Source organism: Loxodonta africana, chromosome 10 (genome assembly GCF_030014295.1).
Source record: "Loxodonta africana isolate mLoxAfr1 chromosome 10, mLoxAfr1.hap2, whole genome shotgun sequence".
NCBI lineage: Eukaryota > Metazoa > Chordata > Mammalia > Proboscidea > Elephantidae > Loxodonta > Loxodonta africana.
Genome location: NC_087351.1, coordinates 54,698,512 through 54,710,668, shown reverse-complemented (window position 1 = coordinate 54,710,668; position 12,157 = coordinate 54,698,512). Strand labels below are relative to the sequence as shown.

The 12,157-nt window shown below is 37.7% G+C and overlaps 1 pseudogene; it reads left to right on the top strand.

Moving 5' to 3' along the window:
* Window positions 1–4,355: 4,355 nt before the first annotated feature.
* On the top strand, window positions 4,356–7,471 carry LOC100670323 (serine/arginine repetitive matrix protein 1-like; annotated as a pseudogene).
* The last annotated feature ends 4,686 nt before the right edge of the window (window positions 7,472–12,157 follow it).

Here is a 12,157-nt window from a genome sequence, read left to right as displayed (position 1 = left end):
CCCTAAGGACTGCAGGGAGAGAGCTGCCAATCTCAAAACAGACACTTTTCTCTGCTTGGCTCCACTTATTAGCTGAAGCCATATTGCCAAGGCCCTGATATCAGCACCAGCTTTTTTGTTTGTTCTGTCTCTATAATACATACAAGGTGTGGCTCTGCCTGATTTCCTTCCAAATGTTGCTTGGTATTTTGCAAGATAGAAACCCCAGAATCCCAGCTTTCTACTTGGTTTAGGCTTTGAAAAAACCTGGATGTTCCCAGCACAGCTGTTTCTCAAAGCTGCAGATTTGCAGTTTAAAAATTGATCCAAATTGTTCCATCTGTCCCATGGCTTACTCTTGTTCCTCCAATTAGGGGGTGTTAGTGAGTTCCTCCTGCCAGTAGCTCTTCTTTTGCTGTTTTCTTGACGAGTAGAATTGTGTATTGAATTTATTGACTACATTCAGGCTCTCTGCATGAGACTAAGGGGGAAAAGCTTCTGGCTGGTGCAACGTCTTTGGCCTCATTTTCTTAGTTTTTATGCATAGACAAGGTATTTATAGTGCTTTAGTAATTCCAATGTACATCTGGATAGGGCAGAAGAGGGATGAACAAGGAATTCCATCACAAAAATATGTAATACATTTATTTTTATCAATACACATAATTGTTTAAAATATTTCAGCCAGGGGATCCCTGATAGTCAAAAGTGCAGCATGCTTCAGATAAGCAGTATCAGCTCTGGAATAGTTTCCCCATAAGGGCTATTTTCATCTGTCTTTTCTTCAGTTGATGTTGACATTCTACATACATTTAATGAACGCTGAATTGTTGAATTAATACATGAATCAATCAATTAGCTTACACAGTATAGAATTACAAGTTGGAAAATGATAAATAAGCTGAAAAACCATTAAATTTGATGCCACCAAAACAGTAATGAAGGAAATGAAGTGTAAGGTTAAGCAACACAAGTATATTTTAAATACCTTTGTGGCAAAAATTAATTTTTCCATATAAATGACTTCAACTTATTTTAAATCATCTTGCATTACACACCATTGATGTTATATTAAGTAAAAACTTCCAGCGTAAAGCGGAAAAAGAAAAAAAAAACCTGAATGGATAATGTTCATTACCAACTGTTTGCAACTCTAATTTATTTTCCTGAAAGCTTATGCTGCAAAGGATTAATTCTGGTGTCTATTAATAACTGTATTTCAAGAAAGAGTGGCTATTGTGCTGCAGGTACAAACCCGAGTCAGCATCTTTCAGTTGGGACTTTTTTTTTTTATCCTGTTTTTATCTTTTCCCCTTGAAACAGCAGAGGGATATGTACACGTTCTATTAGTTTAAAAAAGAGTAATAGTTTTCTTCATATCTGAGCTCAGCAGCACAAAGTCTACAATTATAGCAAAAAGGAAAAGAAAGAAGCAGGAAACCAATAAAAATAACAAAGACACAAGAAGCTTGCCCCTGTTTCACCTGGAAGCGTGCAACTTGTGTTGTGTTCCTTCTGTTCATGAAAAGAAACTGGTGAATTAAATGCTCTCCATGCAGCCTCTTGAGAAAGACAGACAAACCTGGCAGACCCAACAGACCAGCAGGACAGTCAGTTAGGGTGTGGGAATTACGAGGTACATCAGAGTATCAACTGTCAGCTCGTCGATGTTGGGCCACATTTTAATTTCACGGACCCTCTCTTAAGAGAGAGTGACTTATCACAAATATAACTCATCCAATATTAAGTATTTCCATAATAAGAATGTTTGTAATTTTTGTTCTTACTTATACTACTTTTTGTCTTATAGAATATTAGAAGTGAAACACAAAATCAAATAAAAGGTACAAACACTGATACATATGATTTTCCACAAATTAGATTGTTTGGCTTATAAAATAATGTGACATAGAATTTTACCCAATACATATAACTATCAAAAATTTATCAGTTAAGGTATATATTGTAAACAGTGATAGTTTTGAAATCTACATACCATTGTTTTAAGTTTAGCACTGTAAAGCATAAGATTATTTGAAAGTAATTTTTTTCATAATAAAATTTATGTTTTAAGTTTTGGATCAGGTGGCAACTCTGAGGTTCATTCCTAATGTAATTTCTGTCTCACCTGATGTATCTGATACTGATGACCCATGGCTCTATTCCTCCTCTGGGATGGCGAACGGACTCCAAGGTTGTCCCTATTAATCCCTACATGGTGATATTCACGCCTTGTAGTCCCTTCCAAATCTCCAGGGTTGGTCTCTGTGAACAGTAGAATATGACAGAAACGATGGTAGGCCAGTTCTAAAATTAGGTTTAAAAAAAAAGAAAGAAACTGTGTCTTCTCTTTCAGCTACTCTGTCATGCATTTTTTTTTCCCCCCAGATCATTTGCTCTGGGGGAAGCCAACTGTAACCAGAGACTGAAGCCTCCTGTCAACAGGCATGAGTGAGCTGAGAAGTGGATCCGCTAACCCCAGTAAAGCCTTCGGAGACCACAACCCCAGATCTCAGCTTGGTTGCACTTCATGGGAGACACTGAATCCGGCACCACATTATGGATTTCCCCTGGGCCCTAGGCACTTTTGGCTTTGTGGTTCACTTCTACTCAAAAAAAAAAAAAAAAACTATATACATGACATATAAGTACATATATGTATGTGTGTATCTATAGTATTTAATGACTGCATTGTTATAAAAATGAATATATTATTTATTAAAATATTTTTTTCTTTGGCCAAAAGTTAATCTGTTTTCTTCTGATTTTAAAAGATATTAAAATAATTTTATGGGCCCCTAAAAGTATTGTTGGTTCTATGCACACTGCATACTGATGGATAAACCTAGCCTGACTGATCCAGAACCACTTAGGTATGTTGCTTCTGGATTTTTCAGTCTCAGAAATTGTATGAGAAAATAAAATGTTACAGTTTTACAGGAGTAATTTGTTACATAATAGATAAACAGTATACCTGGGCAATTTTTTCCACTCTATATTCAAAGAAATATGATTAAGTTTTATGATTCATGTGTAAAATAGAAAAAAGAAATAGATTGAAAAAGAACATCCTGAATATATTGTAAGTTTGCAGTTTCCTTCTGATTTTAAGACTATCTCCTTCTCTAAAACATTTCTGAATGAATTTATTTTGTAAATGCCATAAATCTTGAGTAGGAGATTTCTGAAAATACCTCATTTGCTATAATTTTACTACATCATGTCTCCCAAAGTTTCTGAGCTATGCTATAATTACTTTGTCACCACTAATTTTAAAAACTTTTAAGGGATTTTAGTCTAATCAGGGGTAAAGCATGCAGGCCAAAGTTGGCCTGCCTCCTGTTTCTGTAAATAAAATTTTATTGGAACACAGCCATACATATTTCCTTACCCATATTCTATGACTGCTTTTAGTCTACAACAGCTATGTTGAGTACTTGGGACAGAGATACTATGCAGAAACTAAAATATTTATCTGGCTTCTTCCAGAAAAAGTTTGCAGGCCCTTGGACTAAGCTAAGTTTAGTAATTCCATAGTGAATTAAATGTATTCTTGTTCAAATCAGACAAATAAAATCATGCATAAGTAATTCCTGGAAACCATTTTAACGAACTGAATTTATGTTGTACGTTCTTTTTTTTATCCAAAGCTAATAACTAATATTTTCAAGAGTAATAATAATCCTCTATGCCTCCAACCATTTCACCCTATAATTTTATTGTAATTTGGGTGATGAGTCTTTGTTGTTGTTCTTGTTTTTATTTATTTTTCTTTGTGGGAAATCCGAAGACCCACAGTACGTTACTGAAATGGTCCCCCCCAAAGCTTTATTTACACACTTGATGATTTGTTGTTTGAAGAGTCAGTCCTCCAAAAATGTTAATGTGGCCTTTCTAGGGAACCTAGAATAAATCTTGTTTAAATGGCTGATGTGCAGCATGAAAATTGAGCTAAAACTTTCTTTAGAACTATTGACAGGTTGGTTGATGACCTTTACAGATTTTATGAACCTGGAGCTCGTGAAATCTCAATGTGAGCATTCTGTATCTTGCATATATCTTGTATCTTAGAGTGACTTATACAAGTTACCCCTCCACATCTGTGGGTTCTGCAACCACGGATACAACCAAGAGCAAATTGGAAATATTTGGGGAAAAAAAAATTCCAAAAAGCAAAACTTGAATTTCCTATTTGTCGAGGACCACACTGAATTCACGCGAATGAAGTGCTGCGTAGGCATCCCCTGCTGTAGCCTCCCGCCATTTCACAGATCCTCACTCTCTCTCCAGCACTCATTTGAGCATAGTTCACCTCACGTCTTGTTCCTTCGCTACTTGTGTCATGTGCATTCTTTGTTTCTTTGAAAAAAAGAAAAATGGCTCCTAAGAAGCAATTAAGTGGTGAAATCAATCCCTCAAATGCTAAGTGTGATGAAGTTGAGGAGAGCGAGAAGAAGGAGTTTGAAGCTAGTAAAGCCTAGCTAGCTGTAGAAAACACTACAGCCTCAAGAACGTCAAGATCATAGGCCAACTGACGTCGTTGACTCAGTGTTCCTGGAGGAGTTCAAGAAACTCACAGAAGTGAAAAGCTACCTTCTAAAGCAAGTCTTCAACTGTGATGAAATAACTATTTACATAGCATTTATATTGTATTAGGTATTGTAAGTGATCTAGAGATGATTTAAAGTATACAAGAGGATGTATGTAAGTTATATGCAGACACTATGTTATTTTATATAAGGGACTAGAGCATCAGTGGATTTTGGTATCAGTAGGGGTCCTGGAATCAATCCCTCCCAAGAAGAAACATGTATACTTTATCCATACTTTCTCCACCAACACTATAATTCAGAGTTATTGATTATTCTTTCATCTTCTATACTCATTGTCCAGCTTTCACATGCACATGGGACGAGTGACAAGGCTATGGCTTCAGTCAGGTGCACCTTAGTCCTCCAAGTGACATCTTTACTTTTTAACACTTCAAAGAGGTCTTTTGCAGCATATTTGCCCAATGCAGTGCAATGATTTCTTGACTCCTGGTTTCATGGGCTATGATTGTGGATCCAAGTAAAATGACTGCCTCTTGGTCTAAGTACAAGTTCCTCAAGAGCACAATTAATTAATTAACTGTCCCACTCAGGGACTACAAAATGATTATAAACATGTACATTTTGTGGGGGAAAAAAGGAAAAGCCAGTTTTCCAACTGATCGCTTATAATAATATATTTTTTCTCCACTATTAATTGGAAAATAATCTAGTGTTAAGAATGTTTTTTAGCTGTAAAAGAAAACGTCCAGAACATTTTTTGTTTACTCAAAAGATAGGGAGACTCGTTCCAAATCAAGGTCCTGGCGCATTCTCGCTCTCCTGGTGCTCAACCTAGAGGGCTTCATAGATCCCGACCAAGATCATACTCACCTAGGAGACCCAGCCCAAGAAGCGACCACCTCTTCGAAGAACTCCACCAAGAAAATGCCTCCTCCACCAAGACATAGAAGGAGATCTCCAGTGAGACTAAGAAGGCATTCATCAGCATCCTTGTCTGGGAGTAGCTCATTATCCTCTTTTGTCTCGTTCCCGGTCACCGCCAAGGAAACCACCCAAGAGGACATCCAGCCCCCTTGAAAAACTCGTAGGTTACCTCCTTTAGTAAGTCCTCCACAGAGGCGGCACCATCACCGCCAGCAACTCCACCGCCAAAAACTCATCATTCCTCAACACCCCAAGGGTCAAACCTTACAAGCAAGTCGTGTTTCTGTCTCTCAAGGAAGAACTTCAGCTAAAGTGACAAAACAAAGTTGCTAAGAAAGGAAAGTCCCCTTCACCAGCGCCCAAGCCTAGAAAAGTACAGTTATCTGAATCGGAAGAAGATAAAGGTGGCAGAATGGCAGTGCAGCAGAGATGCCAATATAGGCGACAAAACCAGCAGTCTTCATGTGATTCTGGATCTTTGTCCTCAGAAGATGAGCGGCCCAAGAGGTTCCATGAGAAAAATGGTGAGGTAGGCAGGTGGTGGAGACATTCTCCTTCCTGGAGTGCTTCTCCATCACCACGAAAGTGTCAGAAAGAGACTTCTCCTCATGCTAGAGGGAGACGTCCCTCCCCACTACCCTCCAGAAGGCGATGTTCTCCTCCTGCTCCTCCTCATAGACGAAGCAGGTCTCTGACACCTCTACGGCGAAGGATTCCTCTTACGCCACGTCGACGCTCACCTTCTCCAAGAAGATACTCTCCTCTAACACAGAGGTGATATTCTCCTTCTCCACCTCTAAAGAGAAGAATGGCTTCTCCCTCCTCCCCTCCCAAATGAAGGGCATCACCATGTCCACCACCAAAGCATAGGATTTCCCATTCTCTGCCTCCCAAATAAAGAAGTTCCCCAGTCACCAAGAGATGTTCACCTTCGTTATCATCAAAGCATAGAAAAGGGTCTTCCCCAAGCGGATCTACTCGGGAAGCCAGATCACCACAACCAAACAAAAGGAATTCGCCCTCACCACGGCCTCGAGCTCCTCAGACCACCTCAAGTCCTCCGCCCATTCGAAGAGGAACATCATTATCACCCAAAGAAGGCAGTCCCCTTCTCCAATTACTGGACCCATTAGGAGAGTCCCCAGAACTCCAGAACCTAAAAAAACAAAAATGGCTGCCTCACCAAGCCTTCAGTCTGTAAGAAGGATCTCATTCTCTCCATCTGTCCCAGGATCTCCTGAGCCAGCAGCTAAAAAACGTCAAGCACCCCCAACCCCGGTCCAGTCTCAGTCACACTCTACAAACAGGTCACCAGTGGTACCCGTCACAAAGGCTAAAAGCCCAACAGCATGCCCATGGCAGGCAAGGAACCGGGATCAAGAAGGAGGGGGGGATAAAAAAAGAAGAAAAAGAAGGATAACACAAAAAGGATAAGAAGCACAAAAAACTCAAGAAAGAGAAGGCTGTGGCTGCAGCTGTTTTAACTCCTGCAGCCTTTGCTGCTCCCACAACCACGTGAACACAGGAAGAACCAGAGGCAGAGGCAGGGCCAGCACCTACGAAGGAGACTGAAAGTGAAGCTGACCATAACCTTGACAGCCTGGGTGAAAAGGCCCTGAGATGAATGCAAGAGGCTCAAGGAAATGTTTGTTATGATGTAAATTTAATTTAGTTTGTATGCAGTTCTGTTTCAGAATTGCTTAAATGTGTTTGAGCTTTAGACTATAACGTTTGTTGTAATAATTGCTAGGTTGAAGTTCACCATGTAAAAAAAGGGGGCATGGATTTACACTGCAAAAGGTGTCCACAGTGTAGTAGTGACATTCTTTCATTGGCAGCTGACATAATTCATTTAGAGTGAAGAATTTTAAGCAAAAAAAAATCCCTTTTTTAAAAAAAGGAGGTTTAAATATTGTTGGCATTCTCTTGGTTCCTTTAATGAATGCCCCTGGCTATTCCCAATGGCTTCCTCCCCCCCACCCGTTTTACTTTTCTCATTTGCGTCTTAGCACACGTTTAAGTTATAATACTTCCGACCTTATATGGTTTGTAAGCTTGCCCAGAAATAAGGCCACTGTTTACTTACGTACCGTAAAAGTATAAACGAACGCTAATGCCATAATCTTTCCTGTTGCCTGTGGAGTCTCTGCTGAAATGAATCAGGATTTGAGCTCTAGGATGAGACAGAAAATGAAAGCCTGTTGTTTGCCGGGACACTGTGGGTTTATATTGATTTAGAACACTGGAATTTGATTCTATTCTGTTTGTTTTTTCCTTTTCTTTTGTAAAGGCAATTAACTAGTTCCAAGAAGGATCCTTCAACTATATAAAATTTTGTTTTTTGGGAAAAAAAAAAAAAAAGATAGGGACACAGGCAATGCAAGGCTATACAGCAGTTGAACCACTTCAGTAGGAACTCACGCTTTTTCCAGCTTTCTGCTCCTCTTGTCTCCGCGTGTTGCCTGTAGTCATTACAGCAGGTGCAAGATGGCTACCACAGCTCCAGTGTTGTTAGCTGCAGTTGTTAGCTGCAGTTGAGTTGGCTCTGACTCGTGGCAACCCCGTGCACAACGGAATGATGTATTGCCTGGTCCTTTACCATCTTCATGATCATTGGCATGCTCAAGTCCATTGTTGTTCCCACTGTGTAGTTTCAGTACCTTCCAATCTAGGCTGCTTATCGTTCAGCGCTACACAGAGAAATATTCTGCTGTGATCCATAGGCTAATTTTCAGTTGCAATTCGCCATGCGGTCTTCCTAATCTGTCTTACTCTGGAAACTCCACTGAAACCTGTCCACCATGAGTGACTGACCCTCCTGGTATTTGTAATACTGACGGCATATCTTCCAGCATCATAGCAACAGACTAGACAAACTGACAGACAGGTAGTAAGCTCCAGATATAAGCTGTTGTTATGAACCATCCTAAGCCTGAAGAGGCAGGGTCAAACTTTTTTGTTTGTCTTGTTTTGTTTTTCTTCTTTTTAATGAGTCTCCCCCTTAAATTTTTAGTATACTTTCCCATTCTTTCACTTGATCTGTGTCACATGGCTGTCCTTAGTTCAGAGAGGCTAAGCAATGCTGGCAAAAAGGAATGAGAGTAACTTGACTGACTGAAACTGATATGGTCCATCTCTGGGGTCTGGGCACATTGCTGACTTAAACAAATTTGTGTTCTAAGGAGGAAGCGATGGCTACTGCGTAGCCAATATAACGTTTCTCCAACAGAAATACAATAAAACAGCAATTTGTACAATTTTTACTTGCTTTAGAGCTTTGGTATTGAATATCTAATCTTCAGTAAAATCCAAGATTAAAAAACAAAGGCTGATGTTTGCAGTAATTGAGCATTATCGTACATTACATTTTAAAATTTTAAAATGCCCCACACAACTCTCTCCCAATATCCTTAATGTATGATAATATTAATACACAGAATACACATCATTTCTCAGTTTTGATTTTAAAAAGCAAATGTTCTTAAATTAATACTTTTTCAAATGCGTTGACTAATGGAAAAGAGCTATGTTTGTACAAAATCTTGCTTAAGTATTAACTATCATTTTCAACATTAAATGTGAATTTTAAAGTCAGGTGTGACAGGGTAAATCCTGGGGGATTATTTTTTAGACCTTTTTTTTTTCCGTTGTTAAATAAATTTAGTCAGCAGTACTGTCTGTGCTGGTAGATAAAGTAATGAATATTTCATTCAAATACAATGTTGAAATTTTCTTCAACTTTAAAATAGCATTAAATTTTGGCCTAAAGCCCAGATGTTTCTTAAGCGTCTAGCCAATAAAATCAGTTTGAAATTGTGAGGAAGGCGTTTAGATACCAAAATGCTTTGATATTGTAAACTTTGTAAATTGGCTGATAAATATATTATCTGTAGTTATCTGCAGTGCTGTGAAGCTTGTCAAATTATTTAATTATGACTATTATTAATAAGAATAAAACTACCAAGGGAAAATGTTTTAATCCCGGGTGAGATGAAGAAGGAAAAGAAATAATTAGCAAAATCTGGCAAAAATTCTACATCTCAGTGTCTCATTGATGGGCATACTTAGGCCTCCTGATAAAGCCACCTGATAAAGCTCGGTGCCTCAGGACAACAGAGCATCACTTGAGTTAATCTTCCAGGCCTTATTTTCTGTGTGGGTTAATTTATCTCCACTCATCTATAGAATCCCGTTTGGGACCAAAGCATAAGCTTCTTAAACCTTATACTACTACACAGGGGAGCCCCGAACAAGAAAGCTACTATCTTTGGCCAAGTAATGTGTCTTACTTTATGTAGCAATTTCTTTTTTGTATTTTTCTCCCCCTAAATCTCCCTATAAATGTGTCAAAAAAAAAAAAAGCACTATATAAATAAATCTTAAAAACTCACCATGAAATAAAAAACATCAGAGGATGTAAAAGAAAGCTTAAGTTTAGCTGAGAGCTACCTACTCACAGAGTGAGTCAGAACTACAAATAATAGAATCTCCTCTCCTGGCCCACCTACGTCATGTTTGTCACTGTTGTTTACCTCTAGTTCATCTATCTAAAAAATAAAATTAAATAGTCTTCATCTGTATTTATACAAAAATATTAGAATTAGTTATTGGGCCCTATTAAACAAAGTCAAATAAATCAAACCTGAAATATAATGCTGTGGAAAGTATTAACACACATGCCCTTCCCTGTGAGAGTGAAAGCTGCCTACAAACTGTTGCAGGTCAGTAAAAATGAACTTCTTCCAGGGTTAATGAGCAAATGGTATTTCACACAATTGACCCTTATGGATAGATTGATCTGTCGAAAACAATCTCTTAATTTTTAAACAAGGCTCAAAAGTTATCAATTTTGGGGAGTTAAGTATAAGTTATTTGAGTTACTGTATTCATCAGGGTCAAGTCAGGAAAGAAAATAGCTTAACTGTTGCAGTCACTTTTGAATTACTATGCGTTCTAGGACAGAATCATGTATTTCATACATGTCTATTAAATATTTGGTAAATAATAGTTATTTTACGCCCTTACTTTTTTCATGGCATTATGCTCTTGGACACTGTGGAGACAACAACATTATGAGAAGTAGGCCCATGATCTATGGAACTTGTAATCAAATTAGAAATATTAACTTTATTTACTTAATAAAGTTTTTTATCCATATAATTTAAGTTGCTGCTCATGGTGACTCTGTATTTTACAGAGTAGAATTGTTCCACAGGGTTTTCTTGGCTGTAACACTTACAAAACCAGATCAATAGGCCTTTTCTACTGCAGAGCCACTGGATGGGATCGAACCGTCAATCTTTCAGTTTGCAAACCACTTGTGCCCAGGCAACTTATAATGTAAGTACCACATGATTTTTGTTATTAGAAATATTTCCTAAAATATCATATGGAGGCTTATTTTTTCTACTTTGTCTGTTTATGACCATCAATCTTCCAGGGTCTCCAGTTTCCATACAAATGCTCTCATCAGCTCATTATCATGACATCAAAAATACCTGTGAGCAATTTACAGCATTTCTATGCCTCCAGTGATCTTTTCTATCTGGATACATTTTAAGCGAATAGTTTCAGCTGATTAAAATCCCCTTTAAAGGTTTTGTTTAAACATATTGTAATAAGAAGAAAAATTTACAGAAGTCCAGGGCTGCCCAGGTTAAAAGAGAGCTAAGGATCTTATCAGTTATGTCAATCGTATGGTTAAAATGCATAAGACTAATGAAACATTCATTCAACAATAGGCTTGTACGCTGTTCACTGCTGCAGTTATTCTTAGTTCTCTAATGATTTACTATATTGAAAATGATTGCAAGACAGTTTTGGACTGAATAGATAAAGACAGGTGACTTTTGTTATGTAGACACTAATCATTAACATGAAGGAAAAAAACCTCAAATCCTCTTCTTTCTGCTTCTTGCTTTTATTCAAATGAACAAACATAAATTTTGATCATTTTTAAGTTTATTGGCAACCCCTAATTTCTTTTTTGTAATATCTTCATAAATCAATGAAATTATCAACCTTTTCTATGATTCATGTTTTCCTTGTCTTGTATATGTTTTCCTCTGTTGAAATCATGAATATATTTCTAAAAATTAATAGAGGTTTGCTTTCCACATTTGGGTTTTAAATGTACACATACTTACTTTATAAAATAGGGATCTGATCATTTTTTTTACTCTATGTATTATCCCCCTACATACAATAAATATATTATTTCCTCACTTCTCTGCACTGTTACCATTTTCCTCATACACTTGCATGTGCCTATGCTGAGTCCTTTGCTCAGATTTATTCTTCATTATGTCCCTAGGCCAATACCAAACTGTATTTATTAAAATAACTTTTTAATAAACCCTAATATAGGCGCTCCTTGGAAACTCTATGGGGGAGTTCTACTCTGTCCTATAGGGTCACTATGAGTCGGAATCGACTCTCCGGCACTGGGTTTTTGGGTAATATCCAGTAGGGAAAAATTCCTTCACCTTGTTCTTTTCAGAAGATTCTTGGATATATTAGGATTATCATTATATATTTTAGCATTAGTTAATTAATGTTCACTTTTTTTTTTATGACTGTATTGGATTCGTAGATTTAAGCACCTTCCTGTACATGATATATTTGACTATTAAGTTTTTTTTCCCTTGTATTTCAGGGCATAATGCCATGCTTTTAGAAAGGTAAACACTTACCCCATCTCA